At 38.9% G+C, this 24,471-nt stretch overlaps 1 long non-coding RNA gene across 1 annotated transcript; it reads left to right on the top strand.

The window, feature by feature from the left end:
- Positions 1-17,862: 17,862 nt before the first annotated feature.
- Positions 17,863-18,998, top strand: LOC149314372 (uncharacterized). The gene is made up of 3 exons (XR_016281119.1): positions 17,863-17,983; positions 18,429-18,479; positions 18,671-18,998. It is a non-coding gene; the product is annotated as an uncharacterized LOC149314372 (long non-coding RNA).
- Positions 18,999-24,471: the final 5,473 nt, after the last annotated feature.

Here is a 24,471-nt window from a genome sequence, read left to right as displayed (position 1 = left end):
TTCCCATGGCTCCACACACTTCTCCTAACATGATCTCTATTCGGCCTCTTCCTATCTCCCAACTTCCATTCTTCTTGTGGGTTTTTCAGGCTATGTGGAGAAGAATTTCTTCCTGATGTTTCACCAGCATCTGTGGATGGCATCTTCAGAGAATGCTCTGAAGATGCCAGCCACAGATGCTGGTGAAACGTTAGGAAGAAACCCTTCTAGAACATAGCCACAAAGCCCAAAATACCCACAAAAACTATGGATGCTGGCCATGAAAGCCTTTGACTTCACATTCCATTCTTCTGTTCACTTTGGAACTGTCACTCTGCTGCCCCTAAAGGGGCAGCAATTCATCACCTTTTTTCTCTACATCATTTAATCGCCTCACTCTTACAGAAATCTGGCTCCCCTCCCATGATACTGCTACTTCCGCTGCCTTTTCTTTTAGCAGTCTTTCTTTCACCCACACAAGCTTCCCTGAGGGTTGAGGAGTAGGGGTTGGTATCTTACTGTCTAATTCCTGCCAGTTCTATAGTTTCTCCCCAGCTGTCGTTTAAACATGCTTTAGTTTCCCCTATTCTGAAAAAACCTTCTCTTGACCCCTCTTCTTTGTCTAGCTATCGTCCGATTTCTCTTCTTCCATTTCTTTCTGAAGTTTTGGAATGGGTTGTTTATTCTCACTGTCTTGAGTTTCTTGAAGCCAACTCCATTCTCAATCCATTTCAGTCCTGTTTCCACCCACAGCATTCTACCGAGACGGCTCTCACTAAGTTCTCAGGTGATCTTTTATGGGCCAAGGCTAATGGCCTTTACTCTGTTCTCGTTCTTCTTGATTTGTCTGCGGCCTTTGACACTGTCTTCTAGTTGATATACTTTCTGACCTTGGGTTCTCGGACTCTGTTCTTGACTGGTTTAGATCTTATTTGTCAGATAGATACTTTGCAGTGGTCATGGGTGGTCAGAATTCGTCTTCTGTTCTCTTATCTGTTGGAGTTCCTCGGGCTCTGTCTTGGGTCCCCTGTTGTTTTCTCTCTACACATTGTCCCTAGGAAAACTCATTAGTTGTTTTTGTTTTTCCTATCATTTGTATGCCAATGACTCTGAGCTGTATCTTTCCATCCCTGACCTTTCTCCGGGTCTTGAACAGCAAGTTTCATCTTATCTTACAGCTATCTCTCAGTGGATGCAGCATGGGCACTTGAAGCTCAATATGTCCAAAACGGAGCTTCTCATTTTTTGACCGAAGTCTACTCTTCAATACTCCTTTTCTGTTTCTGTGGATGACATTTCTATTCGACTGGTCCAGGGAGCCCGTAGCCTTGGTTTTATTTTTGATTCTTCTCTGTTATGTATCCCCCAGATCCAGACCATATCTAAGGCATGTAGATTCTTTCTATATAATATTGCCAAAATCCAACCATTTGTGTCTGTCTCTATCGCCAAGATTCTCGCAATTGATTTCTGTAACCTCCTTCTGGTGGGGCTTCTTCTTTCTCCCTCTAATTTCTGTCCAACATTCAGCTGCACACATTCTTATATCCGCCCACCGCTTCGACCATATCTCTCCTTTATTGTCATCACTTCACTGGCTCCCCCTCCCTTTCCATATTCAGTATAAACTTCTGTTGTTGACTTTTAAAGCCCTGCATGGGCTGGCCCCTCTTTATTTATTGGACCTTCTTTCTCCTCACCTTTCCCCCTGTGCCCTCTGTTATGGTAGTCAAGGTCTGCTTTCTCAGCCTAGGATTTTCACTGCCCTGTCTCGACTTTGTTCCTTTTCACTTGCTGCCCCTCACTCCTGGAATCTCCTTCCCCCACGAGCACAGGTCATCACTTCTTTGACCAGTTTCAAAACTGAGTTGAAGACCATCCTGTTCAGGGAAGCATTCCCAGGTATTGCTTGACTATTATTTGTTATTTGAAGTTTTTAACTTGTTGCCTGCCTTATTTTATTGAACCCCTTCCTGTATTGTTATGTATTATTTATATGTATTATGCTATTATTTCATAGAATGTACGCCATGGGCAGATTTACTTTTATGTATTTTACTGTTTGTATGTACAGTGCTGTGTAAATCTACAGTGCTATATAAACAAAGCATAATGATAATAATAATAAAGGTGGGGTGGAGGGAAAGCACATTAGCCTGCTTCACCAGCTACCTGTTGAAAAAACAGAGAGCTGTAAGTTTTGCCACCGACATAGAAATCATGAGGAAAAATCCTCCCAGGATGCATTTTGGAGGATGTTTTGAAGTGGTTTCTAGAAAGTTCAAATTGTTTGTTTCGTTTTGTTTATATATGCAAGCTTACATGACTTTTCACATGTGTGCATTGCTAGTTTTAGATAAAAGGTTTGTTGAAACATGTTGAGCTGCTCTTTTTTGTGCACAAGAACCTATCCCTGTTCTTTCTATATTGTTTTTAGCTCTGTTAAAGAAGTCAAGCCCAGAAACATATGTACTTCATTAAATGAGATATAGCTGTATGATCTTGTTCCAGCTTCACTAGGTAACAGTTATGCACAGTTCAACCTAGGAGTTTATCGCATTTAAAAAACGTGACTTATCCCTGATGGGATATAGTCACATTTTAGATTATTAGCTGTTTTTATCTCACGTAATTTGCCGCTGATTCCGCTGAGTGACTGAAACCCGCATTCAGCCTGGGTCCCAGCTGCACTCAGCTGGCTGCTTTCAAAAATGAGAAGTTCCCATTTTTGAAAAGTGACCGGCCTAGTGCAGCTGGGACCTGGGCTGCATGCGAGTTTCAGTTGCCCGGCAGAATTTTCAGTTAATTATGTGCAATAAAAACAGCTAATAATCTAAAATGCGACTATATCCCATCAAGGATAAGTCACATTTTTAAAAATTCAATAAACACCCTATTGTTTGAATTTTCAGGCCCTAAATATTTGGAAGCCAGGATCTTGTATGGACCACCTTCCTGGAGTTACTTACCTGAATATTTGGATTGAAGACTGAGGTCTTGTTATCTCTTCTGTCACCTATAGGTTTGTTGTCTTGACAGCCAGCCCAAATACATGTGGCCTCAGTGCTTGGCAAAGTTCGATTTGGGACTATGGTTTACAGTTGTTTTGGGAACTTATGACAGCAGCCATGTTGACTGGGAAAATTCTATGAATCCAAAAAGTACACTTTTTAAGATGAAAATAAGCATGCTCAGGATTACAGCCCTGAGGAAAGATCAGAAAAGGCTGGTACCTTTAGCACCTCCACTGCTCACTACCAAAAAGTCCAGCCTATCCTTATTCTCATCAGACGTTCTTTAGCTTCTCATCAGAGAGGATGGTGGGACTTCCTTGGTCACCCTTACCAGGTGGGGAACTCTAATCCAATCTCTGAAGTGTGGTGGATTGTAAAACAGGTTAGTAAAAGTCTCTCACCTATTGTCATGTTGAGTGATTTTTCTGGTGGGCTCCACTTGTTTTAGAGAGAGTTAGGGAAAAGACAATGATGATCCTGCTTCTTTTCTACAGTTAGAGACTCAAGACAGCTTATAACTGCTCAAAACAGTTAAATATTCACAATATACAAAAATTAAAAATGTAATTGAACTACAGTATTAAAAAAACACTGTCAAAATCACAAAATATTAAAAGGAAAACAGCAAATACAAAACAGCAAATTCTTGCCTTGTTGTTTTTACATTCTGTGACTTCTTAATTGTCTTATATGTTAATTTGTTTTTGTACTTGTATTATTAGGTGTCTTGAGTGAGTGATGAAAGGTGAAGTAAAAAGAGGAGGTTAAGAAGTAAAGAATGAGAAATATGCCTCACTGGAAGCTTGTAAATGAGAAGGCGAACTATAGTCCAAAAAGAAGGGTTGGGAAGGATTTGAATCCCCAACGTTGTATCATACATTGTATGATTAAAAACAAAACAAAACAAAAAACAGCTCTCAATGTAATCAGCCAGAGATTAGAAAAACAAATTGGCACCAGGCTTCTGAAGTCATACTCCCTTTCTGTCTTCCCCAAGTGGGTGTGGTAAATTCCCCTTCTAGTAGTATAAATATTGGGTAGGAGAAAAGGAAGCATGACAGAAGGGAAATACCGCATAGGACAGAGCAGCAATTACTTTACCTGTTAAGCTGACAGTAGGAGAGTGACAAAGACCTTGGAGAAAGCTGTTCCCTGAAATAGATCCACAAATAAGATCCACTTGGGAAAGATTTTGCTTTGCGGAATGGTCAGTGCTGTGTGTGTGTGTGTGTGTGTGTGTGTGTGTGTGTATGAAATAGCTGCAGCATCAACTGCAATTGTCCATGTTATGGTTGTGGGCAGGAACAGGCAGAAGCGCATATATCCGAGAATACTGGTGCAAGTCAAAAGTAAGTGTGGTGGGAATACAGTAATACAAATACAGAATGGCCAGTTTCCCTATCTTTGGGTGGCAAAGGTGGGCAACTTCTTGAGGCCAGGTGACTGCATTGCCACTTACCCCACCCAGTGAATGCTGCCCTCCACTGGTCAAAATGCTTTTCTAAAGCACCTCTGCTTTAAAATAAGGTTTATGAAACACCATCATGATGCTAATTATCACTTCTTGGAGGCTTCTAATAGTGCTTACACAGCAAGTAGATGTTGTTTGTGTTTCAGGTCATTTCCTTGATGTTTCATAGGCAACCCTATAGCAATCATGGGGTTCTCTTGGCCCCATGTAGATGTTATACTTGCCAGTTTGATTTACAAGCCAAACTGGGACACTTAGTAGAAGAGGGCTAACCATTTAATAAATGGTTACTGAGCTCAATATCTGTCTCAATGACAATTCACTAACCATTAACTGTTAACTTTCCCATCTCTGTTTACACGTGTGCAGGACTAAGGAGATATTTCTAACTTTTATTTAGGTAAGGCAGCATTTGTTCATGGAGGCCATTCTCAGGTAAAATAGAAATCTGCTGGGTCTGATTTTTTTTTTTTTTTAAGATTTCTAATATTTGCATACACCAGTTGGGGATTGCTCTTTTTCTCATTGCCACTAAATGGACAAAGAATATGATTTGTAATTAGAAGCAATTTTCTGACCCACCAAATTAAAGTTCTTGAGGAAGGAGCGTTTTCTGGATGGGTGGTTGTTTAATTCCACCTTTGAGTGGGTTAGAGCTTGGTCCACAGCTCAGTCTGCCAACCCTTTGCCTTCCCCCCACCATGAAGTAGAACAAGGAGGAATGGAAGGAAGAGAGGAACCTTTACTTATTTCTCTTCCTATTTCTATGCATTTCTATTCCCATTTCTATCTTTCCCATCATAAAAATTCTAGGGCTCACAAAATCACCCTATGAGCTGCATGACTGGGTGAGATTTGGAATATGGAACTCTTTGAACCTAACTGGATTCTTTAAACACTTGTGTTTGGAGTTGTTAGCCATCGCATTAGATAGTTTATCCATCTGTAATAAATCACATAAATAGTTAGTCAATATATCTTTCATTTTCCATTTTTTCGTGTATAGAATCTTGGCAGCTGCTAACATATATCTCCACATATTTTCTCTAGACAATCATCAAACATATTAAGCAAAATAATTTCTGGGGATCTTTGTAAATCACTTCCAAGAATAATATTTATCTCATCTATTATAATTTTAGTTACCTCACAAGACCACCAACAATGAAAGTAAGAACCTGGAGCTGATCCACATTTCCAACAGAGAATACTTATATCTTTGTATATTTTAGTTAATTGTATTGGTGTTAGATACCATTTCAGATATATTTGAAGCTAATTTTCTTTCAAATTTTGTGCAGCTGTAAAATTTAAGTTTCTATCCCAAGCTTTTCCCCATTGGTCTAGATTGATTGGGTGACCCACATCTTTAGCCCATTTACTCATTACTTCTTTACCTCTTGTTCAGTGTCCCAAGATAATAATTTTTAATATATCTTTCCCATCAGCCCTCTTTTATATGCTTCCATATCTAGAATTTCTTCCAATTCTTATTTTTTCTTCAGCACTCCCCATTCTTTTATGTTCATGCGTGTTCTCTCCTGAATTTGCCAATATTCAAACCAATTTAGGTTGAAACCCTCTTGTTTGAACTCTTCATGCATTTTAATACAAATGTATTACCTTTGATTCTTAACAGATCTTTGTATTTAATCCTATCTCCTTCTCTATACAGCTCTTTTCTATTCTAGAGGAGAAGCCCACATGGGTAAACTAACTATGATTCTGTTTTTGTATTTTTTTTTCCAAATATAGAGTAAGGAATTTCTGATACAATGATTGTTGATGGAGTGATTTGCTTTTTCTTTATCATATAACAAAAAAGTGTGTAAACCAAATGTAAGTCCTTCGCCTTCTAATTCTAATAATTTTCTATCTGTCAGGGTTAACCAATCTTTACTCCAATTTAGGCACTTTGCCTCATAATATATTCTAATATTTGGGACCGCCAACCCTTCCTTCTCTTTTGCATCTTGCATAACCTTAAGCTTGGCTCTGAGTTTTCCCCCCTCCCATATGAATCGCATCAGATCTCTTTGCCAGATCACTAAGATTTTATACAGAATTCTGATAAGTAGCATCTGAAAAAGAAAGAGGATTTTTGGAAGAGCATTCATTTTAAAGGCTGCGATTCTGCCTAGTATAGATAAGTGTAATTTATGCCATTTTGCAAAATCTTCCTTTAACTTCTTCCACATCTTCTCATAGTTATTATCAAATAGTTCATTTGTCTTGTCAAGACAGAATAGACAGATTCTGAACAAGTCAGTGATTTAATTCAATGGCAGCTCATGGCATTTATATGTCATTCCAGGGGCTCCAGTCACTCCACACTACTTAATTGTAATACCATGGTTCCACTTTAAGCATCATGACAATTTCTTATGGAATCCAGAGGATTACAGTTTAAAGAGAGATACTTGCGCTTATCAGCCAAACAGCTCTTGTGCCTCACCAAACTGCAGATATCAAGATTTCATAGGATGCTGCCATGACATTTAAAGTGGAATGTAGTGCTACAATTGTGTAGTGTGAAAAGGCTCCAGGTTTTCATCCAAACTTTAGAATAGCTATCTGTAGTGTTGTGCTCTAGTTCCAAAATAAGTTCAGCACCTATTTCTCCTTTAAGTTCAGACTAAACCCAAGGATGGATTCACCACCCCACTAATATACAGGCCACCAGTCACCATTGGTCCAACTGTTCATCTTGCAAAGGAAGGACAATGTATCCCAAAGGATCCTTTGTTTTAACCAACTCTGTTTTAAAAACTCTCAAAGAATGAACTTTGGAGCTGTTCTTCAAAAGAGGCCATTTATCAATAGGAATGAGAATCTGAGATCAGTGAAGATATTTTTTCCCTCCCCTTTCCCTCTTTCCATTGATATCAGACTCCCATCCCTATTGGTAAATGGCCTCTTTAGAAGAACATCTCCAAGGTTAACTCTTTGAAGAACAATCAACCTATCATCCTTGATGATTAGCAAGAAATCAGTGTTAACAATATATGGTCTGGCCCCTCAACACCTGGAACAATATTTATACAGTTTTGCAACACACCCCAGTTATTTGGGCATGAGGCTTCTTGTGCATTGGGGTTTGTTTGTTTGTGAGCAGAGCCAGTGAATTCCAATTGTTTCTTTCTCTGTGTGAGGGTGAGGCACGGGTATTATAATAAACTATTCATTCATCTATTGAGAGATTTTAGAAAGTTGTCTCTCCAATTTATCAGTAGCAAATCCTGCAGTCCTATAGCTGTTTTTGTATCTTCTAGGAAAGGCTGTTTTTATCTATTAAGCTGTTTTTAAATAGTGAGTACCCCCTCCCCCGCCTCCCCCGTGATCTGGTTCAACTTTGCCTTTGGAGGAAATTTTAAGACAATGTTACACTTTTCCTAGTGTGCTTACAATCTTTGAACTATAATCTGTTGAATAAGAGCATTTATCTGTTAAATAAAGTGTATTTTTTCTCTTATAATTTTGAAGTTCCGACTTCAGCTCCTCATGAACATACTGACTAAATTTTCTGGGAGTTTCTAGTCCAACCACTTTTCCAAGCTCTGGCTGGGGGCTGCAAATTGCTCTGATTTGGACAGTACTGTAATATTCATTCTCAAGGCAGTCAAGTATTTTGCACAAGCCAATAAACCAGATTATATAATGCTGATAACTTGGCGATACCCTGATCGTACCTCTCCTGCCAGTTAATGTATCTGTCTCGGCCATTCACTTTGTGCAACTGAGCTTGTCTCTTCTTCCATCTCTCATTTTCTGCCTGCTCTTTGGATGCTGCATTGGTAGCCATGTGATTCAGCCGGTCTATGTCCTGCTTGTAGTCTCGTCCTAAATTCCATCCCCTCATCGAATGCCAAGCAGACAAAAATGCTGGCATTCAGTTTCCTGGCACTCCTCTGAAGGGGTGTGGGAAAAATATTTCACCTCATAATTGCGGCATGCACGTGGACCAGTTATTAGGTCACTGACATGGCTTCAGGACAAGACAGAAATGCACACCTTTCCCAATGGAGTTCTGCTTAGGTAGAATATTATATGTTACACAGGTAAGCTGTACTCCCACAAGGGGAAAGAGGTGCATTTGAGTGCAGTTGGCTGCTGTGGCTGCTATAAGATGAGCCCTGTTAACTAGGTCTGTGCTCTCTCTCCAACCACTCCATACTAGTACTGAATAACTAATTATACTCTCAGGAGAAAGAAAAGAAAAAAATAGATAGGTCCTTCTGCACCACTGCATAATTTGTGATTAGCAACAATGGAGGGGCAAAAGATAAACTCTGTCCACATGATAGTCAAGAAGCTAGGTACACTAAATTATTCAGAGAAAATAATAGATGAGAATTCCATTCTCCAGAGGTGACTTTTTTAAAAAAAGCAGACTACTGGCTCCTTGCAGCCTGTGGTTACTTAACCACAAAAATTAGAAAAGTTACTTTTGGGACTACACTCTCAAAATCTGCATTCACAGAGCACGCCAGTCTTCATTTGCTCACTTTGCACAGCAAAGACACACAACATTACTGCCAAATCATTGCAACTAACCGTTTCCTGTTGAGCTCAAGGGTCCTGTAAGGCTTGAGGGGCCCAGACAAGGTATCTTTGGTGGAGGGGAGACTGCACTGGCTATGCCCACTGCACCAGCTTCTCTCTGTTTTTGAGGCCTCTCACTGCCTTTCTGCTACCAATGCCCCCCTTCTTTTAGTCTTTGAAGGGAGCAATTGCCTACTCCCTTGTTTCTTGCTTCTGGCCAGCCAGCGAGGCTCCTGCTTGGCAGAATGTATTGTCAAACAAAGTGTCACATTGACAATTGAGGGTGCAGCCATGCACCATTTTAACTAAGATAATTTAAACTGGAACAAGAGTGGCATTGTAACCATAATGTCAGCCAATCAGGTACCACTTTTGAGGTTGCATGAACAGTAAGCAAAAGAGCAGGTGAGGAGGCTAAAGTTATATACTCACTACTCCAGTGCTCTCATTGGCTCCATGACTTCTCCAAAACACACACAGATTTGTTCATCATGCTCTTTCTCTCACTCCAGTTCTAGTGCCCCAAACATCTGCACAATTATGGCAATCATTACTACTGTCTATAGTCTCACCTGTTAATAGGCCTGGGGTTTGTCTATACTATGCAATCATAGCACTTTGATATCATTTTAACTGCCATGGTTTCCATCTGTAAAAATCCTGGAATTTCTAGTTTGGTGAGATACAGACACCCCTTTATATCTATAGATTCTTTATCTACAAATTCAATCATCCATGGCTTGAAAATATTTTTTTTAAAAAAGAATCCACAAAGCAAAGCTTGATTTTGCCATTTAGTGTAAGAAGCACTATTTTGCTATATGTGATGGTTTTCTATGGTCCCACTCCACTCCTCTTAGCTGGATGGAACTCTTTGAGACCACCACCCCCATAACAACAACAACAACAACTCGATGCCACCATTCAATGATTTAACTTGTCACACACCAGAAACACTTTTGGGACATTGCTGGGACCTTCCACTGGTAACTTACAATCAGAACAGAGACTAGCTGAGCTAAAGTCATTAAAAGGAATGAAGAAAGAGGCAGAGAAAAAAGGTTTATTATGAAGTAAAGAACATTAAAGAGTAAGACATGGAGGACAACTGTTACAAAATAATAATCATTTCAGTCAGACATAGCCCTGACTAAGAAAAAGGTAAAAAGCTGAAACCTTGCGTCTTTTCAGCTTCTTATTCTCAGCTACCATAATGGTCTCTCTCTAGCAACCACCTAGAACAGTGGTTCGCAACCTCTGGTCCTCCAGATTCCCTCATCATTGATCATGCTGGGAAAGGCTTCTGAGTGCTGAAGTCCAAAACAGCTTTGGTTCAAAGGTTGAGAACCTCTGATCTAAAATGTTCTTTTCTAACTGATTTCCCTCACAATCATTCTTCATAGAATCATAGAATCATAGAATAACAGAGTTGGAAGAGACCACAAGGGCCATCCAGTTTAACCCCTTGCCACGCAGGAGCTCTCAATTGAAGCATCCCCAACAGATGACCATCCAGCCTCTGTTTTACTGTTTAAGGAAGGAGACTCTACTACACTCCAAGGAAGTGTGTTCCACGGTCGAACAGCCCATACTGTTAAGATGTTCCTCCTAATATCGAAGTGAAATCTCTCTTCCTGTAGCTTCCTTCCATTGTTCCAGGTCCTGTTCTCTGGAGCAGCAGAAAACAAGCTTGCTCCCTCCTCAATATGACATCCCTTCAAATATTGAAACAGGGCTATCATATCACCTCTTAACTTGCTCTTCGCCAGACTAAACATCAACAGCTCCCTAAGTCGTTCCTCATAGGACATGGTTTACAGACCCTTCACCATTTTAGTCTCCCTCCTTTGGACACACTCCTGTTTCTCAACATCCTTTATGAATTGTGGTGCCCAGAACTGGACACAGTATTCCAGATGAAGCTTGACCAAAGCAGAATGGAGTGGCACTATTACTTCCCTTGATCTAGACACTATACTTCTATTGATGCAGCCTAAAATCGCATTGGCCTTTTTAGTGGCCTCATCACACTGTTGACTCATGTTCATCTTGTGGTCTACTTGGACTCCCAGATCCCTTTCACATGTAGTCTCCTTAAGCCAGGTGTCCCCCATCCTATATCTATGTATTTCATTTTCTGCCCTAAGTACAGTACATTTTTCTGTGTTCAATATCATTTTGTTAATTTTTGCCCAGCTTTCCAGTTTATTCAGGTCATTTTGAATTTTGATCTTGTCCTCTGGGGTGTTAGCTACTCCTCCTAATTTGATGTCATCTGCAAATTTGATAAGTATGCCCCAAATTCTGTCTTCCAAGTCATTGATAAAGAGGTTGAATAGCACTGGGCCCAGGACAGAACCCTGTGGAACCCCACTGGCTACTTCTCTCCAGGATGAAACAGAGCCATTGTTGAGTAACCTTTGTCTTTGGCTGGACAACCAATTACAAATCCATGTAACAGTTGCCTTGTCTAGCCGACATTTTACAAGCTTGTTTCCAAGAATGTCATGGGGAACCTTGTCAAAGGCCTCTTTTAGTATTCCTGACTACAGAATCACCCCCAGTACTTCTCTATGTTTACTGAAATCCACTCTCTTAAAGTCTAGAATGCACATCTGACTATGCCTGGCTTCTCCTTTCCATTGTATAACAAATTCCAGAAGAACATGGTCATTTCCACCTAATGATCCTACCACTTGCACCCCATTAACTAAGTCATCCCTGTTGGTTAGGATCAGATCTAAAATAGCTGATTCCCTTGTTGCCTCTTCCATCTTTTGGACAATGAAATTGTCTTTGAGGCAAATGAGGAATCATACCTTACAGTAACCCCTCCCATAGGGAAAAAGGTCCTGATAAATAGAGGGATTCTTATATATCACACTATGTCATTGTATTTAATAGTACTTGAGCATCAATGGATTTTGGTATCCATGGAGGATACTGGAACCAAACCTCAGTGGATATCAAGGGCCCACTGTACTTAGAATTCAGTGGGGAGAACTCTAGTGCTATAGTTCAGGCAGAGAAATGGGTGTGAACTCTCCAGTTGAGAGTTGAAAGAAATATAAAGTGGTGGATTCTCCTTTGTTGGACTTTTTAAAGCAGAGGTTAGATAGATATGTTTCAGTAATACATTATCATCTCAGCAGCCAAAGACACACACACACACAAAAAAAGGGGGGGGGGCAGCAGATTCCCTGTAGCTTTCAAATTAGTGAGGCACACTGGTCATTTGTGATGAATGGTATCCTTAGGAAGGAGTCAGAACAAGTAAATAAAAACCAAACTGAAAAGGTGGAAAGAAATGCTGGGGCTTGCTGCTTGGTTAGAAAAGGAACTTCATGGTTCCTTTTGAAATGATTCATTCTCTATTCCCAAGTGTGAAGTGAGAATTGCCCATCAAAACCAAAGAGGTTTGGGATTTTAGTCTCACTGTACTTGAACTCTATAATTCTAAGAGTCTGTGAAAGAGTGGTGATTATAAAAAAGGAAGAAATGAGGGAAGATGATATTGCTGTTAACTTGGGGTGAGTGGGGGCAGAGAAGAAACAAATCATATTCATAAAGAATAAGCAAACAGAGAAACAAGCAGTTGAGGGATACACAAGAGGAACTTTCCAGAACAGCAACAGCCACATCTGAAATACTGGACCCCACAATTCACTGGGGATACTCTGGTTTATAGAGAGAAAGGCATCTCTATTTTTAACAGCTGTAGTGTTCAGTTACCCTCAGCAAAACCTTCAGTGCTTCCTGCCACAACTGTCAGCCCTCTAAGGATGGTTTATCCTGGCACTTGATCTGATGTGCCGCCAAGCACCTTTGTTTGCTGGAGTGGGAGAACAATCCTGGAATGTGTTTTGTCATTCCTATTGTTTTGGAAAGGAAGAGCTGACCTCAGCCCCTTGAGTGTTCCCCTCCCGTCCTGCCCACTGTTTTCTTCTAACTTCTCATTCTGTTTGATGGCTATTTTTGTGTCTGTTTTACTAGGAGAAAAATACCCGTTGGACTAGCAAGGCTTGCAAATGCCACGTTTGGGATTCTGTCTTCTTAAAGAACATGCTGCAAGTACATATTCCAATTGGAAGTAGTCTGGCTACAATCCTAGACATGTCTGTTTAGAAGTAAGATCCACTGTGTTTAATGGAACTTACTTTGGGTTAAGCACATACAAGACTGCAACTCCATTACTTTAAATTTGACCAGTTAATTGTCATCTAAGAACACAATAGTATACTTGATCTTGTATTTTCATGTGTCAGATACTTGAACAACCGTGGTGTATTGGCTTGAGTGTTGGGCAAGATTCCATTGGAACAGGATACTGCTGAGCCATGGAAAACCACTGACTGACAGTGGACAAGTCTTCTTGGAAGAAAACAATGGTAAACCCCCTCTGAACAAATCTTGGCAGGAATATCCTAGGATAGGGTCACCATAAGTCATAGCTGATGTGATGGCACATAACTGCAACAACCATGGATGCCTTCTTTCCTAGAGAACCTATCCCACTAATATTTTGCATTTATACTAGCAATACACTCTCTCTCACACACACACAATTACTGGATAGCATCGATACAGATTCATAAATGTGAATGTGTGTGTGTGTGTGAGAGAGAGAGAGAGACAGTGAGAGACAGACAGACACACAGAGAGAGAGATTATTAAATAAATGTAAAATAATGAGATTTTGACTTCCAAATTTCTGGCAATTGAGAATGTGTCTTAATCTGTATTTTCAGGATCTGTGCAACTTCATTGTTTGTTTGAAGGATTTTAATGTTCTCCTTCAATTAACAATATTTGGTGTGGTTTACAACATGCTCAAAAAGTACCATAAAACAAAATATAGTTACAAGCAACTATTAAAATTAGAGTAAAAACAATCCAGAAATAAATATGCTGTTTGGGGAGGGGCTTAGGACCATTATCTAGAACAGGGGTAGGCAACCTGCGGCCCGCGGGCCGGATGCGGCCCGGCAAGGCCTTGGGACCGGCCCCAGCCTGGTCCTGCCGCCGATTGCCACCGGGGCCTTTGGGGGGCAATTGTCTATAGAAGCCTCAGAAACATGCATTTATATTAACATTTTTTTAAAAATCAGCAAATTTTTTCACGTGTCCTCCATTTTTTTAAAAAAAGTGTCTTCCATTTGAAAATTTTGTCCTACATTTGTCCTGGTTTATTTATATATTCAAATTTTTTAAAAAATATTTAATTATTTATTTTTTGGCTTCGGCCCCCCAGTTGTCTGAGGGACAGCAACCCGGCCCCCGGCTCAAAAAGGTTGCCTACCCCGATCTAGAAAATAAATAGTGTAGGTTCCAGATAATCTTCACTGGGATGAGACTTCCACAACTAGGATAACCCATCTCAGAAAACACCCTTGCTTCACATGTTCTTCCACACAGATCTTAGTGCATGGGCAGGTTGATGTTAGGGAAGACATTTCTTCAGAACCTTGGGGCTCAAGCCTTGTAGGACTTTAAATGAGTAGCAGATTGTGAGTTCCATGTCATTGGTGTGGTAAATCTGCTTCAAAATTTAGGTGCCAAATCCTACCCCTACCCCTACCCTAACCCATCCCACCCTAGCCCATCCCACACACCTTGGATACATTCACTTCAAAATCTGGAACAGATTCACTGCCCCCTTAAAATAAAAGTCACTATCTGCCGCTTGGTTAAAGGTAAGCTTCACCACTTTAATTCATGCTCCTAAATAGACCAAAAGGCAGGAGGGATCCTTATGTGCTAGTGAAATGCCTTCCCAGCAACTGGCCATAGTAACTAGCTTCACAATTACTTTTTGAATTCAAAGATAGTACTAAAATAGATTAATAAAGGTGGAAAAGTTATTATTGGCAATTAGACGAGGGAAACCAGGGAAGGCTCCTGGCCCTGATGGATTGTCTATAGAATTTTATAAAATCTTTACACATCAAATATTAAAACTGCTACTCAAAACAGCACTATAATGAATGGAATTATAGAGGATGATATATCTCCTACATGGACTTCCTACAATATAACAATTATACCTAAGGATAACAAAGCTACAACGGATCCAGCAAATTATAGGCAGATATCACTATTAAATTGTGACTATAAATTGTTCACATCTATAATGGCAGAAAGATTAAAAGGAATTCTCTGTGAATATATCCATGAAGAGCAAAACAGGTTTTTGTCCAAGAGATTCATTAAAAGAAATATAGGCCTGTTACAGGCAGCCAAAATAAAGCTGCTTCAAGTCACTTTGGAGGTATGGTATTTCAATGATGCATGAGTCCTAACAGTCTGGAAGCTTCACCAAAGCTGCACTCCAGTCCTTAGGACTGGAGTGTGGCTTTGGTGCGGCCTTTGGACTCTTAGGACGCATGTATCATTGAAATATCATACCTCCAAAGTGACTCGAAGCAGCTTTATTTTGGCTGTCTGTAACAGGCCAAAAGGACTATTTTTTACCTAATAGAATACCATGAGAAAAATATTGACAAACAATTATTGTTAATATTTTTAGATGCCGAGAAGGCATTTGACAAAGTTAATTGGATATTTATGAAGGAAGTGCTAAAAAGAATGGATATTGGCCAAAATTTTTTAATGTGGTTGAATAAAATATACAACAAACAAGAAGCTAGTATAATAATAAATGGAACTAAAACAGATACCTTTAAAATACAGACAGGAGTTTGCCAAGGATGCCCACTAACTCCGTTATTGTTCTTAATAACTTTCAAAATATTATTATCACAAATAAGAGAAGAAAAGAAAATTGAAAGAGTGAAAATAAAGGGATGGGGATACAAGATAAGCACATTTGTGGATGATTTGGCTATCTCCTTGGGTAATCCTGTGGAATACATTGATTTACTTATAAAGAGATTAGAGGAGTATGGTGATGCTTCAAACTTCAAGGTGAACAAACACAAAACTTAAATACTAGCAATGAATATATCAGAAAAGGATAAACAAGAGATTAACACTAAAACGGGATTTCAGTTAGGGAAGAAAGCTAAATATTTGGGAACTGAAGTAACGACAAAAAATACAGACCTTTACAAAAACAACTATGAGAGAATATGGAAGGAGGTGAAAAAGGAAATGAGTAGATGGAATAAACTGAAAATTTCATGGATGGGCAAAATCTCTGTGATTAAAATGGCGATACTTCCTAAAATGATATATGTGTATCAAAATCTACCAATCATCACAAATGAAATACCTTTCAAAGTGTGGAATAAAGATTTGACTAATGGAATAACAGAAAACCCAGAATAAAAATGAAGTTGCTACAATTGAAAGAGGAAGAGCAGCATTACCAAATTCTAACCTATACTTTTGTTGCCTGTTTTATTGAATCATTTCCTATATTGCTATGTATTTTATATGTATTATCCTACTAGAGAGGCCTCACCACCACTCCCTTTGTGTCGTGTCTTTTTAGATTGTAAGCCTGAGGGCAGGGAACCATCCAATTAAAAAGATTGTATGTACAGCGCTGTGTAAATTTACAGCACTTTATAAATAAAGGTTAATAATAATAATAATAATAATAAGCATCAGGATTGAGTTGGATACTAGATTGGGTAAGACTCAAGAAACAAAAGATACTAAATTTGGAAAGTACAGGCTTAATATTTGGTCTACACAGGTATTTATTGTATGATAAAACTAAAGTAAATAGAGATGTCAATAATCATTACATAAGGAAATCACTTCTAAATGTATGGCAGAAAATAAAAGACATTTGGTTTTTAAAAATACCACTCTGAACTTCTATTAAGGAAGCATTATTTTAAAATGAAAAAATGTCTTGTGAGAAATGGCCAACCTATGAGTATATTACAAAGACTGAAGATAGACAAAGGAAACTAAAAACATAGTTAGAACTACTTAATGAAGGATATAGATGTAGTTGGTTTCTATATAGACAAATAAAGGAAAGATTCTTGATGGACCAAAAAACTCAAGGAATAGGGAAAGGAGAATTGAAAATGGAGAAAATAATTGGAGAAGAAGGTGTACATGAGATTTCACGTTTATATAAAATATTGATCCAACATGATTTAGAACAAGAGGTGGTAAAAATGTATGATAGATTGGGATAAAGATATGGGCCAAAACATTCCCTTGATGCAATGGGAAAAGAATTGGAAAAAACAAATGAAGTATACCCCTAATTATGGCACGAGAGAGAATTTGATGAAATGCAATACAGGCGGCATCTAACACCACAAATTTTGGCCAAAATAGATAAAAAGTGTAAAAATTCTTGATGGAAGTGTGGAACAGAAGTGGGTACATATTATCACTGTTGGTGGTTGTGTAAAAAAGCGAGAGCATTTTGGACCGAAATTCACACAACAATGATGGAGATATTGCAAATAAATTATATCAAAGATCCCAAGTTATATTTATTAGGTATGGTTGAGCAAGAACAAGTTGAAAGAAGTTATAGGAAACTTATATTTTATATGGTCTGTGCTGCTAAAATACTATATGCAAGTAGATGGAAAGATGTTGAAATTCCAACCATAGAACAATGGCTACTAAAACAATATGTATATATGGAAATGGATAATTTAACAATGCTCTTAAAAGGGAAGCTAAAACAAGACTTTTGCAAAACATGGAAACCCTTGATTAATTTTATGAAGGATAAAGAGGGGAATTATGCAGCAATTCTGTTTGAGGAGTAAGCAGATCTTACTCCTAAAAAAGTTTGATGTAACTTTTTATGTTAGAGTTTTTGTTTAAGTACTCTCGCAATGGATATTATAAGACTGAGAATATATGTTTGAAGACTTTTTAGACAATTTATGGACTCTTATTTCACCAAGAGAAGGAAGATGAAATAGAGAAAAGGCAGCAGAAAAGCAGAGAGGTGAAGATTAACTGGAGAGATAGATAAAGGACGTGACAAACCAGTGCAAATATAAACCATGCATGACAAAATAAGAATGTAGAGGTAAATATACACTTAAGATGAAATGTATGATGTTGAAATAACTGTTTTGGAATTATTATTGTATTAAACCTATAAAAATAATTATATATATATATATATATATATATATATATATATATATATATATTTATTTCAGAGATGGTACAAGGAGTAAAGTCCACACAGGCCCAAAAGGAGCATCCTGATATACTCTAGTCTAGATTCTCTTTAAAAACTATTTCCATCCTCCCTCCTCCTCCTCCTCCTCCTCATATCATTTGTTACAAGGAGTAACTCAGTAGCTGCTAGGTTGCATGTCTCTCTGAGTTTAGGCATGTATTTGTATCATGTCCTATTCATCGGTCTCAGACACGTCTCTCTTCCTCCATCAGTTAGTTTGCAGTTAGTCAGAGTTTGTTTGTCCTTTATTTTAAAGTCACTTTTTCCCTCTCCTCCATGTTTTCAGATCACATGTGACAGAGCCTTTGATCGTGACGTGTTATGAAACTCAAAATTGGTAAGTAAACCTATTTCATAAGTTTTCATCAAGAAAGACAAAGCCTGCTTTATTTTCTCTGCTGGAACCATGAGTAGTGGTGGGACTGGGTGCTCACCTTCTGCTTGCATATGCTAATTACTCTGCTTATGAGATACACTGCTATCGCTCATATTTCCCAAAATCACTTCTTGTTTCTCTGCCTTTTCTAGGTGAGTGAGTGGTGAATGAAGAGGAGAAAGAGCAGCCGTGCTTGCACACTTTACTTTCTTCCTCTGACCGAGGCCCCCAAAACCTACAGTCAAAACTGTTTGAACTAAGAGCATTTTCTGGGTGGCCTTCAAAAGCATAGCCCTACATGTTCAAAGCTTGGCTAGTTACCTTAAAAGTTAATTAATTTCCCGTTACACAAAATCCAATACAATCTCTTGATACATCATTTTAAATAGTAATCAGTCAAGTAGCTTGTTACTTGTCATTTTCTTACTTTTGTGGGGGCAGACTCTTAGAACTGATAAGAGAATGGCATAACAAATTTGTCAAACTGCCTCTAAAAATCACCTTGAAAAGTATGGAGAAAATGTTACTTTTTTCTGCAGTGAAGCCAAGTAGTTTCCTCTTCTGTAACTTTTCAAATGTGCCTTTGTTACACCTTTGCTCTTATGAGGAAAAGTAACCTATCATCACAGTTAAGTATGTAATTTGTGCCTCATTACTTCTAAGTGGGCTCTTCACAGTTGCTGTTTTTTTCCTATGTGTGCCTTTCAGTATTTTAAAATTTTGGCATTTTTTTAAAAAAAAAATTAATGCAATCTCAGAGGTATGATAATAAAAATGTTTACAGTAAATAAAAATAAAAATAAACAAAATTTTAAAAGGGGGGAAAGCCTGCCTGGGAATAGCAAGGGCGAGAGGAGATAGGAGGGAGAAGGGGACACTGACATCACATGACTGCCTTGTCCTGGAACTGCAATAGGAAGAACTTATCACAACTGGGAATTAATGCATTTAGGGTCTTATTGATGGGTTTTCCTGCCAATGACAAGAAGCACTATTTGGATGGTATGACAGTGATGAGATAGAAACAGCATCATGCAGTAGGTAAGTCAAAGGTATTAATTTTTTAACTTTAAAAGTGGCATGCAGTAAGTAAGTCAAAGGCACTATTTTTTTAACTTTAAAAGTGGTTTAAAAGCTGCATGTGACAAATTCCTAAAAAAATCATTATAGCATGAGCTTTCATGGACTACAACCCTGTTTTTAAAATACTTACTCTATAGTAACCAATCAGTTACACAAAAAAAATACAAACCATAAAACCTAAAGACAGCCTAAAACAGCTTGAGCCCAAGATATCTGAAAGACTATTTCCTTCAATGTGAGTCTGCTTGAAGTCTTAGGGTGGGTCTATACTTGCCAGAAACTCTGTGCTACCTCTGGAGTATTCTGGTCTTCATCCCTTACTTGCTTTCTTTTCCTGTAGGTTTTTGGCTCTCATAGCAAATGACGGGTTGCTGCTTCCCCAAGTGGCCCCCGTTCATTGCCTGGCGCTGCTGCTGAGGTCAGGATGAGATACTCAGCCATGTTGTCAATGCTAGGCACCTTGTTCTTAACCTCAGAGTGATTTGCATCCACAGCAGTGGCACTGGGTGACTTGCTGCAGGGATTACATGTGGAAAGGCAGTCACTGTCATTGCTGTGAAGAAAGCCAAAAACCCAGATCAAAAGGTCAGTTACTTAAACATGAGTTAGGGGTAGGAATCCTCAAATTGGGTGAAGGCATCACGTAGACAGTCTGTACACAATTCAGGGTTTTCCCCTGCAGGATGCAATGAACCCAGTGCAGGGAAATTTGGGGTAAATCACCCATATAGGCAAGGCATAAGATCCTCAGTGTTAGATGTCCCACTGCCTTGTGAGGTCAGGCTGCTGGATACATTGCCAGGGGTTTCTCTGTAGTAGCATCCCGACTATGGAACTCTCTCCCAAGGCAGATCAGACTGACATCACCCCTTCTGAATTTCCACTAGGCAGTGAAGATTGTACTATTTCACTTGGCCTTTGGCTGTTCATGTTAGGCATATCTGCTCTGGCTGTTTCTTTAAAAACTGTCCATTTTTGAAGAAGAGTTTGAAGTGTTTTAAACTGGTATTTAGTTATTTAATGTTTTTAAAGTCATTTTTAAAACAATTGTGCACTGTCTCAGAGGGCCCCGGTGGGCTGAGAAGTGATAAATAAATGTCACGTTGTCATCATCATCATCATCATCATCATCATCATCATCATCATCAATAACAGCAGCAGTAGCAGGCAATAAAACTAACACAATGGTGCTAATGAGTGGCATCACTAGGGTTGGTGTCACCCAGTGTGGTAACTCATGGTGTCACTCCCCTCCCATTGACTTCCTCCCATTACCACACCATACAGAATGTTTTTTGCACTAAGGTTACTCATAAATTGTGATTCCCATATATCAATGAATGTAATTGCAATAGTTGTGGAAAAAAACAACTAGCAAAATGAAAATTATACTTTTAAATTACAGTATTGTACACACAGCTTAAATTATTTACACATGCATAGTTTCATGTGGTTAAAGTCTACATTTGGTAAAATACAATGTTTCCAAAGAAAATTTAAATATAAAAATCATTTTAAAGAAATTTTAAAAATTAAATTAAAAAAATTAAATGTGAAATTTATTCTTTAAAAAAACCCTTTCTCCTCTCACTGAGCTTCACACACTCACACCATTTCTTAAAGCATTTTAAATGGAAAGAGGCAAATGCCATAGCCTATTTCTGCCAAAACATAGATGTTTTAGGAGCAATTGTGTCACCCCTGTTAGGATATCACCTGGTGTGATTTGACCCCCCCACACACACACACACACATACACACATACCCCTAGTGATGCCACTAGTGCTAATAGCAGCAAGCCATTCCAATTTGTATAGGTGACTTTTTTTTATAAAAAAAAATACTGCTGCTAGCTGGGGCTTGTTAAAGTATTGTACTGACTCCAACATTTAGCTGAGGCACTTTTTGAATCCTTTGAAAGGGTCCACGGGGAACATCATATGCTGTATACAACTTCATTGAATTAATATTTCAAGGACATTTACAGAAGAACAGACCCAGCATGTTGTAGCATAGCTAGGAGTATGAAGGAATGACAGTAACAATTACATGGAAAGGCAGAAATCAAGTTATTTCTTAATAATGACACCTCACTCTAAATGCTATAGACTTCTAAATGCTATACCTATAGATTTCTAACCTCTGATCTATAATGAAGCTGAGACTTATGTGGTGATGTCTGTCTTTGGCAGGAAATGGCATATTAACTAGTGTTTCATTCACAACAACTCCTGTCCCCAAAAGTTATGTTCTGTCATGTTGGACAAATTTAAGCATATTAAAATGAACCATGGTGGAGGGAGCATGCACATACCTTCTGGCTACATAATTAAAAATGGAAGAATCTGTCTTGAGACCAAAAATGTTGTACCTTAAAGACTGATCTTGAGATTTCAGCACAGAACACTGAACTTTCCTCCCTTGGAGATTTGGAGTGGAGCTTTCGTTCCAAGCAGAAATCCTTATGTGAACTGTTTGAAGGAATAGGACAAAATGAAGTATCATAGCCTACAACAATTCACAGATGAAAGCAGGGCCACATATGGTTGAACAACATCGGAGTGTGGTTTAGATGGCAAAAGTTATTAAGGAGGAAGACACACAAGTGAGGAAAGGCTGCAGCAGTTTGCTTTTGCCTTAGCCCAGGCAAATCTTGCTCCTCACCCCTCCTCTTTGCTGACTTAACTGAATGCAAACTACTTTTGCACTTTTAATTCAGTTTGCAATAGAACTAAGCTGAGAACAAAGAAAGAAAGTGGGAGAAAAACTGGGACATTTTTAAAGCAGATGAAAAGGTAGAATGACAGAGGATTTAATCAGGACTGTCTCTCCCAAATCAGGACAGTTAGAGGACATGGCATATGCATGTGATGTGATGGAGGTAACAGTATGGCTGAGATCCTTCATTAGGAGTTATATGACATAGCTACAGTACATACCCTCAAATCCACATTTTTAATGGTAATCCTATGAACATGGTCATTTACTTGCCAGTGGAAAGTAAGGGAGCAGCAAACAAGCATCCTTCTGTCTTCTATAGCTTCTGTTTTCCTATAGAAATGATCTGTATCCATAGAAATGATGTCATTATCTGCATCCAACTATAAGAAAATAGCTCCTTCCCCCAACTACCACCAGCACTTTGCTCTCCAGCAACCAAGAAATGACTGGGTTCAGGGGACTGAGAAATGGATGGTGGAGGTTTAGGAGTGATCACCTATAAAGCCCTACATGGCTTGGGCCCAAGTTACTTAAAGGAACACCTCTCCCTGTATAATCCGCCCCGCATTCTCAGAACCTCAGGGAGAAATCTGCGGGAAGCACATCCAACCAGATTGGTCTCAACCTCTCAAAGAACCTTTACCTCAGTGGCTCCTAAACTATGGAATAACCTTCCGGAAGAGATCCGTCTTATTACCTCCTTGGAGGGTTTCAAGAGAGCAGTTAAGATGGATCTCTTCCAGCAAGCCTATCCACCCAGTCTTCTGTAACGACATCATTCACTCTTCTATCCAGGTTCAGAACATTTTGTCTTATAAACGTTGACTGAATTGTTTTTAACTGTTTTAATGTTTGAAATTATATGTTTTATTCTTGCATTTTATTGTTACTGTTAGGTTGTAATCCTGCCTCAATCTACCTGGGAGAGGTGGGAAAATACAAATAAATATTATTATTATTATTATTATTATTATTATTATTATGGTTGTTGAGTACTCAATAGTGAATTTGATCTCTGCCACAATCAAAAAAGTGAGCCAGCCTATAAAAGCCTTGTTGTCTTTCCTCCCAGTTTTTCTTTCCATCAGCTGATGTCTAGCCCCACCCCCACAATATCATATTTTTAACTAATAGTCATCATTGCCAGCATGTAACATTTAAATCTAAATGACTGTCTTTGGCTTGATAGTACCAACCATATGTTTGTCCTCATGTTTTGGACAAGAGCAATATAGCTCAGTGATGGGTAGAGATTTTTTTCCCCATTTATTTCCTGAATCATGCATAATCAATTTTCTTCCTTCCTTTGATTTTTAAATTTATTTTCTCCACCCCACTTTTTTTTCCCCCATTTCCCCTGGCCTTTTTCAGGGTCCCCCCCCCCCCCCCATTTTCTCCCTGGACTTTCACATCTCTAGTGATGGGCCACATTTTCCATGCAAATAGTCTGACATTCAGCCCCTGCTATCTGCAGACAGGACAGAGAAAGACTTTCAGTGCAACACCCTGGAGAGCCACTGCCAGTCAGTGCGAATAATACTGTCTATGTCACAGGTGGAGAAAATTCAGTGCACAGGCCATGTCAGGCCATCCAAAAACAATTTTGAGGCTCTTATCAGTGCCCCACATATTTCAATTTTTTAAAAAGCTCTCAGAATGGCCCACCATGACTGATAGATGATCTGTGAGACTATTTGCCACAATATCCCCTCCCTTGATAGTTTTAGTCCATGTAGAGGCAAACAGGAAGTCACTTGGTTGGATTCCTCTTTAAAAAAAAAAAAGGGCCTCCAAAAAATTGGAGTGACATAAAAATTGTGCCTCCCCCCCCCACTCCCCATCAAGTTCCCCACTACTTTTTGTGAAGAGTCAACCGGTGTTAATTGCCCACCCTGGTCTAGATTGCTCAGTGGCTTAATTTGATATAAAGCTTTGCCTATATTCTTAGACAGGAGGCTGAAAACTACTGGGAATAATTTAGATTTCTATTTTAATTATTAGCAGGGAGTTATCATAGGGCCTCCCCTCTCTCCTGCCAAAATGGAGGAATGTTTTTTGATGCAGGTTTCATTTGAAAACTCTGAAGGTAAGGATTTGGATTCCAGAACAGACTTGTAAATAGTCTGTGCAACGTGGGAGCCACCTGCTC

The sequence above is a fragment of the Sceloporus occidentalis genome, unplaced genomic scaffold, assembly GCF_023333645.1.
Source record: "Sceloporus occidentalis isolate IW3139 unplaced genomic scaffold, rSceOcc1.0.p SCAF_4, whole genome shotgun sequence".
Taxonomy (NCBI): Eukaryota; Metazoa; Chordata; class Lepidosauria; order Squamata; family Phrynosomatidae; genus Sceloporus; species Sceloporus occidentalis.
The sequence above is the reverse complement of the archived record's forward strand: the minus strand, read 5'-3'. Positions and strand labels throughout refer to the sequence as shown.